The sequence below is a fragment of the Terrapene carolina genome, unplaced genomic scaffold (assembly GCF_002925995.2).
Source record: "Terrapene carolina triunguis isolate 2854851 unplaced genomic scaffold, T_m_triunguis-2.0 Scaffold120, whole genome shotgun sequence".
Classification (NCBI taxonomy): Eukaryota; Metazoa; Chordata; order Testudines; family Emydidae; genus Terrapene; species Terrapene triunguis.
The window spans coordinates 10,709,863-10,724,837 of NW_020664471.1; positions in this window are offsets into that span (position 1 = coordinate 10,709,863).

The following is a 14,975-nucleotide window of genomic DNA, read 5'->3' on the forward strand; positions in this document are numbered from 1 at the left end:
TATGGAGGATCAATTATTGGAGCTGCTATACAAAATCAGTTTTCATGTGGCTATTATGTTAGCTATTTCAAGCGTTGTACCTTCAATAGATGGCAATTATTTAAACACCTTAAGAAATGTCTAGACAACTATTCTGAAAACAAGCATGTCAAGACCAACAAAATTGTCTCCTTTCTGTGATGTAGATCACAGAGACTATACCATTCAAATATTTTAAACTATCATTTTTCCTCTCTTCTGTGCCCAGAATAGTCTAACTCTAGCAGAGACAGATGTTCACAGTTTATAATCCTGCAACACATCCCTACAGCAGCTCTCTCTTCAGCAATATTAAAAGCAAGGAAAGAAGATAAACATGACTATAAGTATCCACAGGCCAAAAACAATATAGAGGTTAAGCATAGAGACCATGGCCACTTGTGCAAGCCTAAGACTGCAGAAGCAGCATGGGAGATGTTTCTGAGGGTGGTTCAAAGCCAGCAATGTTCCATCCTAGAGCTTGCTGGAAAATGAGGGTGTTTTCCACAGAAAGTTGAGTTTTCTGTGAAAAAAATCAAAATCTGAAATAGTTTGTCCAAAAAATGTGAACTATTTTGGCTGGAAAAGTATTTCAATTCCGAAATACTGCTGTAGTGCCTCATGGGAGTTGTAATTTGAATGCCTCATGTTCCTAGTCTTTTCTATATGAAGGCTCCCTGGTTGGACTACATCTCCCATGATGCACCAGGGTCTCCTCTCCTAATGAAGTGAGTAAATGCCTCATGGAAGTCATATGGCCAGCGTGCATCCTGGGAGATGTTGTCCTGCTGATGAGTGCAATCCACAGAGGAGAATGAGAGCATGAGATCAATGAACTACAACTCACATTAGGCACTGTGACAGCATTTCAGAATTAAAATATTTTGGTTTTCAGACAAAATATTTCAGTTTTTGGCCAATTTTATGCATTCAGGTTTTTGATGAAAAATTGAAATTTTCTACCAGAAGTAGAGAGCCCTTTTAAAAAAATATTTTGCTGAAAACTCAATTTCTATTAAATAACATTTTGACAGAAAATGTTTTACCAGTCCTATTCCAGTACCATTGAGCCCACCAGAGAAACCCTGCCAAAGCTTATTGAGTCCATCTTCGTGCATGCGTTCCATATTCATCCCCACAAAGCCGGCAAGCCCTTCCTCATCAATGGGCGTTTTGCCCAGCATTTGGCTCTAATTTTTCAAGCCTTGTCAAACAAGACACATATTTACCCTTTGCATTTGTGTGTGTGATATGATCATGAGGAGTTCCTTTTTTGCTATCTATAGAATGAATATGTTCAAAGGGAAGCTTGATGGCATTTCTCAGATCTAGAGTGTATTTTTTAGCTAACACACCGCAACTGCTTCAAAACAAAGCAACAGCATTAATAAATACTGTACCAGGAAACTTAAAAAGGTTAAGTGATTTTCTACAGTGTAATTCATTCTGCTAATTAGTTTGCTGCAGCAGATTCTCTTTGTGCAATTATTGGGCATGTATTTTTAGTTTGCCTGTTTGTATAATTCATGGCATTGCAAAATAAATGTCTTTGCAAAGTGTCCTAATAGATGAAATGAGGCTATAATATTCTTCTAGAACTTGTTCATTACAATACTCACTGGCACAAAGTCCAGGGGGAGAGGAAGCCATTAAACAGTAAACAACAAGAATTACTATCATTCTCCAGATGGACCAGGATTTTCAATGTGCCTGTTGTTAAATGCTAACACACCATATTAGAGGCTTGAGTGTTAGGGTGAAATTGGAAATGTAAAAGGAGGCATGCACCCTATCCTCAATACCATAGATGTGGTTGGATAAGATAAAAACAAGCATAAGAATTTTCACTCTGAAGGGCAGAATTCATCACCTGACAGCTGCAAACTGCACACCACTGAAAACTAATTTCTAAGCAATTTCTTTCCAGTGTTTTCCATTCACAAGGTTGAAACACTCCACTGTGTGTGTTTTCAATGTAATCAACATAGATATCTTTATGTAAACAGTCATTCTATCTGCTTCATTCATATTTGATGGACTAGTCAGTACAACAGATACTTCTCTAGCCTCCCTCTGAGTGATAAGAAACCAGAGACAATGGTGTCGCAGATTCTTCTCAGTTAACATGGGAGGTGGCAGCTGCTATCTTAGGCTATTTACAGCACAACGTCTGATGGAGGGATAGGAAAATTAATTAGAGGTGTATTTAGTGGAAATTACCTTTACCATTCCTCATTTCATTACCAGGAAATTTTCCTGGCAGGACACAGAAGAGAGTTTTAGCCAAGCTTGCTGAGTCCAGTCCAGTTGCTTCTGTATTTAGATTTTCAAGATGCTACAATGATTACAATAGCAATATTGAGCAAGGAAGGTAGAACACAAAATTGTTGGAAATCCCCTTCACAGCTATTCCATTAGCCATAAAGAATACAAGCTGTGAAATATGCAGCTAATGGGCCCAAGTCTGCTCCCACTGAAGTCAATGGAAAAATTCCCATTGACTTCAATGGGTGTAGTATTGGACCCAACATTTGAAAAATTCCACTCATAAATCAATTGGTATTTTCTGTTTAATTAGGGTGACTGACAATGACACTGCTAATGGTCGGTGCACTGCACGTTCTAAATACACCTTTACCCCAATATAACGCTGTCCTCGGGAGCCAAAAAATCTTACCGCGTTATAGGTGAAACTGCATTATATCGAACTTGCTTTGATCTGCCGGAGTGCGCAGCCCCGCCCCCCCAGAGCACTGCTTTACTGCGTTATATCCGAATTTGTGTTATATCAGGTCGTGTTATATAGGGGTAGAGGTGTACTCTGCAGGGCCGGCTCCAGGCACCAGCCTGGCAAGCAGGTGCTTGGGGCGGCCACTTCGGAGCGGGGCGGCAGGTCCAGCTGTTCGGCGGCAATTCGGCGGACGGTCCCTCACTCCCGCTCGGAGCGAAGGACCTTCCACCGAATTGCCGCTGCAGATCGTGATTGCGGTTTTTTTTTGGCTGCTTGGGGCGGCCAAAACCCTGGAGCCGGCCCTGGTACTCTGATACAGCGAGAGCTGTGGAATAAGGGCTTGCAACTCAGGACTAAGAATCTGGAACTCCTGACTACCAGCTGGGAAGTCCTCTGTGGCCTTGGACAAGTCACTTTGCCCAGTTAGCTGTAGTCAATAAGAACATGAAAAGGCTATGAAAGTGTTAAATATAGATATATATCACCCCTATACGGTATTGCTGCTTATCAGCTTCGCATTCTATATTTTTAGATTCCAAAAATAGAGCAGTTAAATACAACAAATCCTGTCATAATATTCATAAACTGCAGAACTGATTTGATTTCAGACTGCCAAAACGAATGAAAAAGTATACTTCTGGCTTACTGAAAAAAACCAAGCATGATCAAACCAGATGACAGGATCTAGGGATGACTTCAGGCATACTGGCAAGGAGAGCTAGAAAATCACCTCTTGACTTATGGCCAGAAATTGAAAACACTTGCACAGGAGAAGGCTAAAATGGTTATAAGTGGACACTAAGTGTGCAACAGGTCAAGGTTGGAAATTGGAACTTTATTTTATTAGGAAGAGATGAAGGTGAGTGACTGACCTAATTGGCACAAACAATGTAGCCCAAGCTTTCTGGAGTTCAGAGAGGATGCCCAACTCCCCGAAAGACTGAGTTAAGGGGAGAAGTTGGTGAGGGCCCTGGGGTGCCTCAGACAGGGCATGGTATGTGTGCTTGACATGCCTATGCAGTGCTGCTGCTGCACTGTTGCCAGCTCTCACAATTTCTTTGCGAGTCATGGGATTTTGTCCGATGCTGCAACCAGTCTGGTGATGATGTGACTCCAGCCCCCTTGTGAATTTCAGCCCTGCCTGGGGGAAAACCCCATCTCATTGGCTACTTTCTCTACTTACTAGCCTCCTGGGGAAGAGCAGCCAATCAGAACTGCTGCAGGAAGCAGGCAGAGCTCTCCTCCCCTCCCGCTTTGTTTTCTTTGGGAGCCAGCATCATTCTCACAGGAGAGGATGGGAGAAGAGGGAGCAGAAAGAGCCTGGCAGCTCAGTGTGGCTCCACTCCATCTTCCCACCTTGCTCCTGGAATAAGGGGGCAGCTCCCCCCTTGCTCCCTCCCTCTCTTGAAGCACCTGGCCTGGAAAGGGATGGGGGGGGGTGAAGAGCCTCTGGAGCTGCCCCCCGCCCCCCCAGCCTGGAAGGGAGGGAAGGGACCTGCTCCAGACCCACAAGCCTGGGAGACGGGGATGAAGAGCCCCAGAAGAAGCAGAGATGTCTCTCCTACACACACTGGGGATGAGCAAGAGGAGGACAAAAAATCAAAAGAGAGAACCCAAAAAAACCCCACAATATAATCCCTTTTTTAAAAAGTCTCTTATGGCTTTTGGATAGTCTCCTGATTTCAGCAGGTCCGACTCACGATTTTTGAACCTTTGGGGTTGACAATATTGTTGCCGGTGGAGGGGGAGAAACTGGCAAAGCCCACTCCAGTGGGGAGAGGGGTCGCAAATGGAGACTATTGGTATTATTGACAGGCACACAGGTATTTGGCAGCTAATGGGGGAGTGATAGTATCTGCCGGTGGGAAGAGACCCCTACACTGCTTTTGCTTTGAAGGGGGTGGGGAAAGAGAATGAGAAGCTGCTTTCTGGGCCAGAACCTCAAAGCCCCTAGACCTAAGAAGCGAGAGAAGACCCCTGCTCTATTTCCTGCTAGGAATGAGGCTACACATACTGATAGGTATGTGTAGGGATAGATATAAAGAGAGATTCAATTGGACTTACAGCAAAGAAGCATTTATATAGCCTCTTACACATCCAATGTACTTCCTGCCAACTACTGATAATGAGGGGGTCCATCAATTTAAACTTATGTACGTCAGGATCCAGGAGCAAACTTTAAGGGGTTAATGTATTATGAAACTAAAGACAGTAGCTTAATTTGCAGCATCACTAGCCAGGGCACCTGCAGCAAAATTTCTAAGCTGTAGTTCTGAAATGAGAGTTGATGGAGAGAAAATTGCATTTTTCTCCAGGAAGGAGTCAAAGACGGTGTATGTGAAGGTCATTTTAATATTAAGCCAGAGCTCCAAGAACTACCAGGCAAACATAGAAAGTTCTGTTTTTTCCAAATAATCGTTATATAAAAACTTTTCTCCTCTCTTTTTAGCCAGCTGGTCCTTCCTTATCCCCAAGGGAGCAGAGTCATTTCTTGGACATGTTTATACATGCCACTGCGAGGTAGGAATGAGAAACAGCGTTTGCTGGCTCTTGGGGTTATGTCATGGGGCCTCAGTAAGGGCAAAACCAGCAGAGCGTCACACAACAGGAACTACCAGTATAAATTAGGAATGGTCTGAAACCAAAAATCCAGACTTTGAGCTGTTCAAAATCCAGATCTACATCCAGCTTGTGCAGTTTGAGCCCAGCTCTATATCACCCACCAAAAAATTAACTAGCTTACAGCTAAGGTGAGAAGACTGCATTTCACTAGGAACTCATTAGTCAAGGAACTATTACCATCCAAACTGCCCTACAGCCTGTTTTGATAGCCACACATAATACACATCCTTATTCCAATCCTACTGACCACTACACATATTCCCTTTGAATACACACTTACGCTTGCCCACAGCCCGTACAGCTAATTTCTCTCCCTCTCCCTCCCATTAGTCCCAGAAATAGGGGTATGGTGGAGCGAAGAAGCCTTACCACAAAAGTTCCCTTGGAAATGAAGTTTGCAGCTCTGCTTAGGAGGCGCTTTATGCACTAGCTGAATCCCTATAGTCCACTAAAGAATAGTCTCAGCCCCAGGAACCCTCACGGGTCCTCGGGAGACTGGGGAGGGACAGTAGATAGCATAGAGGGAGCTAGAGGCTGGCTGATGACTTAGGCTACGTCTTCACTACAGGGGGGGTCGATTTAAGATACGCAAATTCAGCTACGCGAATAGCGTAGCTGAATTCGACGTATCGCAGCCGACTTACCCCGCTGTAGGGATGGTGGCAAAATTGACCTCTGCAGCTTCCCGTCGATGGCGCTTACTCCCACCTTCGCTGGTGGAGTAAGAGCGTCGATTCGGGGATTGATTGTCGCGTCCCAATGGGACGCGATAAATCGATCCCCGAGAGGTCGATTTCTACCCGCCGATTCAGACGGGTAGTGTAGACCTAGCCTTAGAATCATAGAATATCAGGGTTGGAAGGGACCTCAGGAGGTCATCTAGTCCAACCCCCTGCTCAAAGCAGGACCAATTCCCAACTAAATCATCCCAGCCAGGGCTTTGCCAAGCCTGACCTTAAAAACCTCTGATTATTGTATTAATGAAGCAGTGCTCAAGAGGTAGGGTAGGTAGGGGAACTTCAGTATTTCATTCTGTGCTGAAGCTGGTTGTTTCCCTAGGTAATTCTCTATTGGTTTCCTAGGGTGTAAGTAAAAGCAGCTATGACAGACCATGCTATATGCATCCGAAGAAGTGGGTTGTAGCCCACGAAAGCTTATGCTCTAATAAATTTGTTAGTAAGTACTCCTGTTCTTTTTGCTAATAACTTGGGTATTTTAACTGTGATAGCTAGAGCCTGGGTCCAGAGCTACATGGAGCTAACGCTGGAGGGTTTACAGCCCCTTATTTATTGTCAGAAATGAGGCACTGTAGACTAGCAGCCTCACCTTTTCTTCATTTTCAATAGATAGTGATTTATAATAGCTGCCAACAGGTAAAGTGTACTGCTGGCCAGAGAGATTTCTAAATTCCCTGCTAATTCACTCTGTGCCCTCAGTGTGAGTATCATCAATCTGGGGCTGATGTACATTGATTTAACTGGCAGAGACAGAACTGGGTGATAAATACAAAGACCAAATTTTGAAATTGTTTCCATTTCACAAGGTGAGAAACAGTCACCCGTTCAGCTTTTTCAAAAATCATTTGCAGCTTTTTATGAATCTGAATTTGTATTGAAACCACAATGGAAAATATGATTTGGGGCAAATGAAAAATTTCAGTAATCGTTTTGATAAAATTGTCCATGAAAGTTTGAAAAATGTTGCAGAAAATATTTCAATAAAGTCAAAGTTTTGTGCAGAAAGTTTCATGTTTTGATTAAAAAAAAATTCATTTGGAAAGTTTTGACCTGCCCTACAAAGAGATTTAATCCCTGCAGATCTCAAGGCAACCATAACTATGGAGTTGCTCTCGATGCCTTCACAATGTAGGTCAGCACTTGGCTGGTGGGTGCACACAAGTAAAGTGGGAGTGAGGAAGGATGGAAACTATCCTGGGAAACACAAATCCTACTCCCTCCTAGGCTCCTGTGGACAAGTGCTGTCCACATGTGAACAGGGAGGGATTGAGGGAGGATGGGATCATACCTTCCAAACTATCCAGCACAAATGCCCTGGCGTCATGGCACAGAGAATACACTGGTGTGCCCTGGCCGGGAGCCTCCACCCAGAATTCCTTCTAGGGACTCCAGGCACTTTCACAGCCCTTCTAGCGAGTGCCAAGTGCATAAGCTAGTCCTAAGAGATTTGTATGTATTCCTTATCTGAAACTACTGCTTAGCAACAGACTTTAACCAAGGACACAATCTGTGCAAGTGCCAGGGACACACATATGGTGAACATAAAGCACTAAAGTATAACCTTCCAAGCGATCACAGCGTGGAGCATATATGTAGTAGTCAGTGAGCAAAAGGGCCGGAACGGTTATCTGTCGTGTATGTGCTTAATGGCATCATGTCCCTTATAAATGATCGCGACCTGGTTGAATCAAAGCGTGTTTGCTAATAGAAAAGGTATTTTTATAGTCAAAGCGGTGTGCACACAGTAGAGACAAACAAGCAGCACAAGTCATAATACTAGGACAGTTTCTCAGCTGTCCAGGCGTGAGGTTGAAGTGAAGACTCCTGTGTGTGCATATAAGTCCTATGTACACAATGCCCATTTTCTAAAATTGACCTACGTGCTGTTTATACAGATGAAGAACCCTTACACACTTCAAAATCCACCTTAATCAAGGATCTGAATATCATTCACATATCAATCTATCTACCCAGCCATACTGGTTAGGATCCATGATCATATCAGCCAACTGGATTGTGTCTGACAGACCAAGGTTATAATGAATATATTTCTTCCAGTTATATTACACAGGAAGTCTTTTTTTTTTTTTTTTTCCCCTTCAATCCACTGAGAAATAAGTTACCACTATATACTCAACTCCCAATAAAAATATCCTATATCCACATACCAGGCCCAATTCTGAAAAAGTAATTCCTCTTCACAAGAGTAGTCTCATTGGCCTCAATAGAATAGCTCACAAGCTTACGCATTTGCAGGACTGGAGCCATGGTGTGTACATTGGATAGCTTAATATATCTTTTAAAACAAAGATAACATAGCTGATCATTTCCTTTATATACTTTGTAAAAGCTACAGAGGGTCCTGTGGCACCAGAGGAAAAGCATTTGAACTTCACTTTATGTCTGGACACATCAGAGAACTACCTGGCAGGTCTGCACTACAGAATTACTTAGACATAATTATGTCACTCAGAGGTGTGAAAAATCCACACCTCTGAGTGATGTAGTTATAGCAACCTAAGCGCCAGTGTAGACAATGCTACGTCGGCGGAAGCACTTCTCCTGCCAGCTGCAACAACTACCACCTCTTGCAGAGGTGGATTAGCTATGCCAACAGGAGAGCTTGCTACCATCGGCATAGAGTGTCTTCATTAAAGCCCTACATCAGCACAGCTGCATTAGTGCAGCTGCACCGAGGCAATGTTTTAAGTGTAGACCTGCCCACCATTTTAATGGCTGTAAGCTCAGTGAGTCTCAAACTTCTTGTATTGGCAACCCCTTTCACAAAGCAAGCCTCTGAGTGCAACTCCCCCACCCCTATAAATTAAAAACACATTTTTATATTTAACATTATTTTAAATGCTAAATTTATAACCCTATTGGTTAAAATGAATTTACCTTTTCGCACCACTTTTAAATTAAGACTAAACCACATTTTATTGAATTATTGTTATAAACAGAAAAGTTTTTTTTTAAAATAGTTACTGTTTAATATTGGGTGTGCAAAGAAACTTTGCCAGTATCATTTTTCACAGCAGACTTGGTGCTCCATTGCCACCCTTACTTATATGCTGCTGCTGGCGGCAGCGCTGCCTTCAGAGCGGCGCAGCTCGTGACCCCCACATAATAACCTTGCGACCCCCTGAGGGGTCATGACCTCCAGTTTCAGAACCCCTGCTCTAGCTGAAGTACAGGTCACTGTATAAACGACATGTAACACTGCTGTGAAAATAGCATGTCCTTGTTATAGCAGCTTTGGAGTGTGAGGAACCTATGTAATAAGGAGGTAGTTGACACATACATCCTTATATCACTGTATTTGGATAAGGACACGCAACAATCCATTTGCTTGCTCACCAGAGAGCAACTAGCACTAAGACAGCCACACAGGGAGGGGTGATAGGGAGTAAAGATCCCCCTCCTTGCATGGGTTCAGCTATCCTGTTCATGGCTCTGGGTGCTAGAGGCTACTGTCCCCAGGAAGTAAGTGGACAGGGAGCAGGGCAGGGAGCAAGCTAAGCCATAGCTCCCTAGCATGTGCCTGCCAGCAGAACTGGCTGGCTACGTGGGAGGTGGGAATGGGTTACACCTGAAAGGAGGCTGTAGCAAGTTGCTCCCTGCACTGTGTAATGGGTGCACTCCAGGCAAAATTGTGCCTCTCTGAAGCACAATGTCTCTTAGGCTTCTCTTGGTGTGGTGCAGCTACGCATCGCCTCTGGTGTAGGGCTGTGCCTAACGGCACAATAATGCCCTGCATGTTTGATCAGAGTGAAGGCGAAGAATAAAACTTTACATTTTCTCTGTTGATTGTGAAGTGCTGAACAGTGAAGAGAAGCCAGCACGGTAATTCATTCCCAAGTGTACATTCCATTGTCACAAACAAATTGCATTAGCTCATCGCTAACATAAAACAAAGCTGAGGATTAGGCCAGCATTATCAGAAGTGGTTTTAGGAGCTTTGGGTATTAGATGCTGCTTGAGACACTCAGGCCTGATTATCAGCTGCGCTGAGCACCCGCAATGGGTGTTATGGAAGCTCAGCACCTCTGACAGTCTGGTCCATGGCACGTCAAGCTAGGTACCTAAAAACTGAGACACCCACATTCAATGACCAGGTTGGAAAATTTGGCTGCAAGTGCTTGATTCTAGGAGGTACCAAGCATTTTCTGTGACATGCTGAGCACCCTCAGTCCCACTGAAGCCAGGACCTAACAGGATCGGGCCCTATGTCAATCTCTTGTCAGCAGAAAGAATGAAGAAGCCCATTACAATTTGCTGATTGTATTTTGCTGCCTATATTCAGTACAAAAGGCCTGATTAAGCTCTCCTCTCACCAGTGTAATCAGAAATAACTCCACTGAAGTCAGTGGAATTATGCTGGTGTTAAACCCCATGTAAGTGAGAGCAGAATCAGGCCCAGAGTTTTTGACGCACAGATTCCAATTATTATTCTACTCAGCCTGGAAATTCTATCCAGACCCGTCTGAGGCCAGATCCTGAAGTCAATGGAGCAGCATCACTGAGTAGCTAGCTCTTCCATTTTAAAAAAAGCTAAGCAGAGCAAGCAGGTGCGATTAACATCCTTTCTGAAATTCTGATGACAAAATGAAACACAACTCCCATATCATCTGTGTGCAGATAAATAGTTGAAAGCCCCCCAAAAGAAAACTTCACCATGCATCCCTTATCTTAGAGGCAGCCACATCACAACAAAGGGAGCTGCTTTTAGATAAACAGCAAAATGAATAGGACAAGCTTGAATGTACCAAGCCTAAGGGCATTGACATCTATTGACTTCTGTGGAACACTGCCATTTTATGTTTTATGTAGATACATGTTTATTTTAAAGCCAGGACAAAATGTGTTTTACTATGAGATGAGACTGTCATTATCATGGAAATGTCGGTTTGTTTTTAAAAAACAGACTGATGAGGTAAGAAAAACAATACCATCCATTCAGGAAAAGGGGATGCACCAGTTACAGCAGGTTCCCCATAAGATGTGCTGTTAGGATTGTATCAGCTGCAAAAGTCTGCGTTGACTGTGTATTGAAAGTCTGGACTTCACACACTGAAGCCGAAAAGTCTGGGGCCTTCTTTGTTGATTTTGGGCAGAAGTAAGCCCTAAAGGTCTGCACATGTATGAGCAAATGCTGTAGCAGCCCACTTTGATCATGACCAGAAGGTATTGTCTGCTCTCAGAAAGAGTCAGTCAGCTCCCTCAGCCAACTCTACCTTATGCCAGCCATTCAATAGAGAGGAACTGGAATCAGCAGTTTCCTTCTTAAAACTTTTCAAGGCTCCTGGGCTTGACAACATCTAGGGGGAGTTCCTGCATCACACGAGCTCATCTTGTTATGACTTTCTGCTAAGACTCTATAATACTTGTCTAGAATGCTGTCCAGTTCCAAAGGTCTGACAAAGATCACGTATAGTGGACTTCTCAAGCCTGGAAAGAAGACAGATGACCCAAAGAACTATTGCCCAATCAATCTTATCAGCCTCTCTTTGTTCAAAAGACTGGTACTTAAATTACTGTTTTCTTTAATCAACCCACAGTTACCTCATTACCAGGCAGAGTTCTGACTGGGCTGTAGTGCTGATGAACAGATGATAGACTGGCATCTTTTATTGAGGATGCCTTGGAGGCAGGACAAAAATTGCTACTGTTGTTGTTGACCTTCCATCAGCATAGGACACAGTTTGGCACTGTGGACTAATCTTAAAATTATATTCCATGTATTAGACAAGAAACTTGTAAATTTTATTGTGCAGATGATTTCTAACAGAGCAGTGACTGTCATGTGTTGTGATGGTTCAAGTCACGCACATCATATCTATAGCTGACCTGCTGCCCACCTCAGCAACTAAGTTCACGTACACTGATAACATCTGCCTGGCCCCAAAATGAGTTTCAAGGAGCTGGAGTCCTGCCTGTCATCTGACCTTGACACCTTGGCCAAGTACTTTTTGAAGTGGTGACAAATTAAATGCACTGAAGACAGTGTCATCTTCTTTCCATCTTGCTAACTAGTTAGCTCAATAACAGCTGCTGGTCCTTCTGAACAATTAGCCAATTGGGACTCGATAGTGTAGACATATACATTATTAGCTTGACTTAACATGGCTTATGTCGACCTAAATTTGTAGTGTAGACCAGGCCTTTGTTAAATTAAATAGATTGAGCTGTTTATGTCACAATAAGGCATGTTATCTAATCCTTTAATCATTCCCATGGCTGTTCTCTGAAACTTCTCTAATCTCTTAACATCTTTCTTGATTTGTAGACACCAGAACTGGACACAGTATTTCAGCAGCAATCACACCAGTTCCAATTTAGAGGTAAAATACGGTCAAGCAAAGGTAAAATAGAAATGACTTGAGCCTCCCTCCAGTAAACCATGCAGGAGAATATTATAGTTTTCTGCTCTGTGTTTTAATCAAAGGGAGCTTTATTACTTCTGACTAAAGCAGGGTTTTCTCCCCCACCCCCATCTCTCTCTCTTTGTCTTTTTCCTCCATTCAGATAGTTACAGATCCCTGTCCCACTCTCCTCTGTTTTTCCACTTCAGACAAAAGGAGTTAATGTTTTCCTGCTAGTTCCCAATCTAGACAATTAAGAGCGATCAGGACCAGCTCTAAAGGAGGCAGAGAGGTTTCACCAATTATAGCCTTTCATTTATTGGTAATAGTGTTCTCTAGGTTTTCCAGTCCACTGGGTTAGCTTTCAAGGCTTCCCCTGTTGTAAGCGGGAGTGCTGCGGCCAATCCCAAGCTACTGATTCAGCTCACCAAATGATGGCTCTGCGCACAAGTTAACCTCTGAACTTCAGCACCACTGTAGTCTCTGACACAGTCACGCTTCAGTTTCAATGGAAAACCCAGCCTCAGATGAGATGAAACTCACTCTGGTGCAGAGGGCAAGTGGGAGGTTCCCCTATGCCTCTTAAGCCACATCGTGCAGGTGCTTCCAATCGAGCAGACGTGCAGGGTCACCTCCACTCCCCTGCATGCAACACACTGGGTCCAGGGCCATCCTTACCCATACGCAAAGTACACAGCTGTGTAGGGCAGCAGGAAATTTGGTGGGGCAAATTTCCTGGTGCCCTGCGCAGCTGCGTGCTGCTCTAGCCCCTGCTCCAGCTCTTCCCCAGAGCCCCAGACCCTGCTCTGCCCCGCCTCTTCCTGCCCCCGCCCCCACTCCCCTGAGGACTCCTGAAGCGGTCTGGCCTGCACTCACTGGTAAGTACAGCGACCTGGCCCCAGCCTGCTCTGCTCCCCTGGCTCCCAGCCGCGCCGCCCGGTGAGTGCTGGGGGGCGGTTCCCTGCTCCCCCCAAGCCTGGGAGCCAGGGGAGCAGAGCAGGCTGGGGCCGGGTCACTCTACTTCCCGCAGGAAGTGGCCAGCCCCACTCCCCCGTGGAGGCCTGGGGCGGGGCCCCACACAGCCCCCCCGTGGAGGCCTGGGGCCAGCGCCCCCCCCCCGCTCCTCCCCGTGGAGGCCTGGGGGGCTGCGTAAGGCGCCAAAATAGCTAGGGACGGCCCTGACTGGGTCTCCACAGCAGACTTGCATAGGTCAGCATGGGTAGGGGAAGGGCCACAGGGGCCACATTCGTAAGGACACAGTATCCTAAACTCACTGAGCTGGTGGTTCAGCCAGGGCTGGAGCAGAAGATGTGAAGTGTGTATGTTGGGGTGGGGGCAGTCCCATACCTTTGGTTGGGGTGTGTGTGTGTTGATTTAATCTCCCTAACCCCCACCACTGCCCTGAATTTCACCACATAAAGCCCGGTTACTCTGTCTCTTTGCCAGTGTAATGTATTTTACCCAGTGCAGTTGGCCTGAAGTAGGCCCTTTGATGGCCTGAAGCCCCACAATTCAGTGCTGTGCAGGGGTCTTATACAGGGTGAATGTTACCACCAAAGAAGGCTTTTAAGTCTTCATTAGAGACAAGAAAGCTATATATTAAAAGGTGAAAAATTCTAAGAGTTTGTTCATGTCATTTTGACTTTATATTTCCAGTCCTGCAGTATCACATGTTAAGTAGTGTATGTATGTGTGAGAGTTTACCAGAGTAATCCAACAAATGCAGAGATTTAGCAATGTGCACGGAACTCTATGTTCATTGCATGCATTAAACATCCAAATCAAAGGAGTAAACTATTACCTGGAGGGGCTAATCAAGAACATCTGCTGCAGTGGAAAGCTTTGTGGGTTTTTTTTTTGTTTGTTTTGGGGTTTTTTTGCATGAGGAAGATAGAACCAAAGAACAAAATTCCTCCAGTAAATAAAAGAAGTTGTCATTACAAAAGTGATACAGACTTCTCTGTTAATATGGTCTTAGATCAGCAGAGTTTTCTCCTCTCCTCTCTGTCAGGCTGACCAATCAAACAAATATCACTTCCCCAGATCTCACCTTGAAGTTTCAAATCTCTGTGACTCAGTAGGCGTTATCTCCTAGTAACTGACACACATACCTCAGAAACTCAGTGAAGTGGGGCAAACCCTATTTACACTGCTTAAGTATTTTCCAATGGCGCTCTCACCCCAGGCTCCCCCTTTATTATTACCGTGTCTCCTAATCTCCCTGCATCACTGTGGACACTGCAGTCAGAATTCCATCCCTGTACTAAAAATGCTAGTGCTTTGCTAGGGAGCCAATACTTTATTCCTTATGTTAATCTTTTTTTACACCTTCCCTCCCCCTAGTATATTAGCAGTAAGCAGTAAAAACAAAAGTGCTGATGCCTTGGACAAACCATTATTTGCCAGACTTTGATTCTAGCTTTCAAGTTAATGAAACTTAACACCAGTACTGGAAATCATGTGTAGCTGAGATTAAGTAACGTTTCTAGATACTGCCAATAAAAC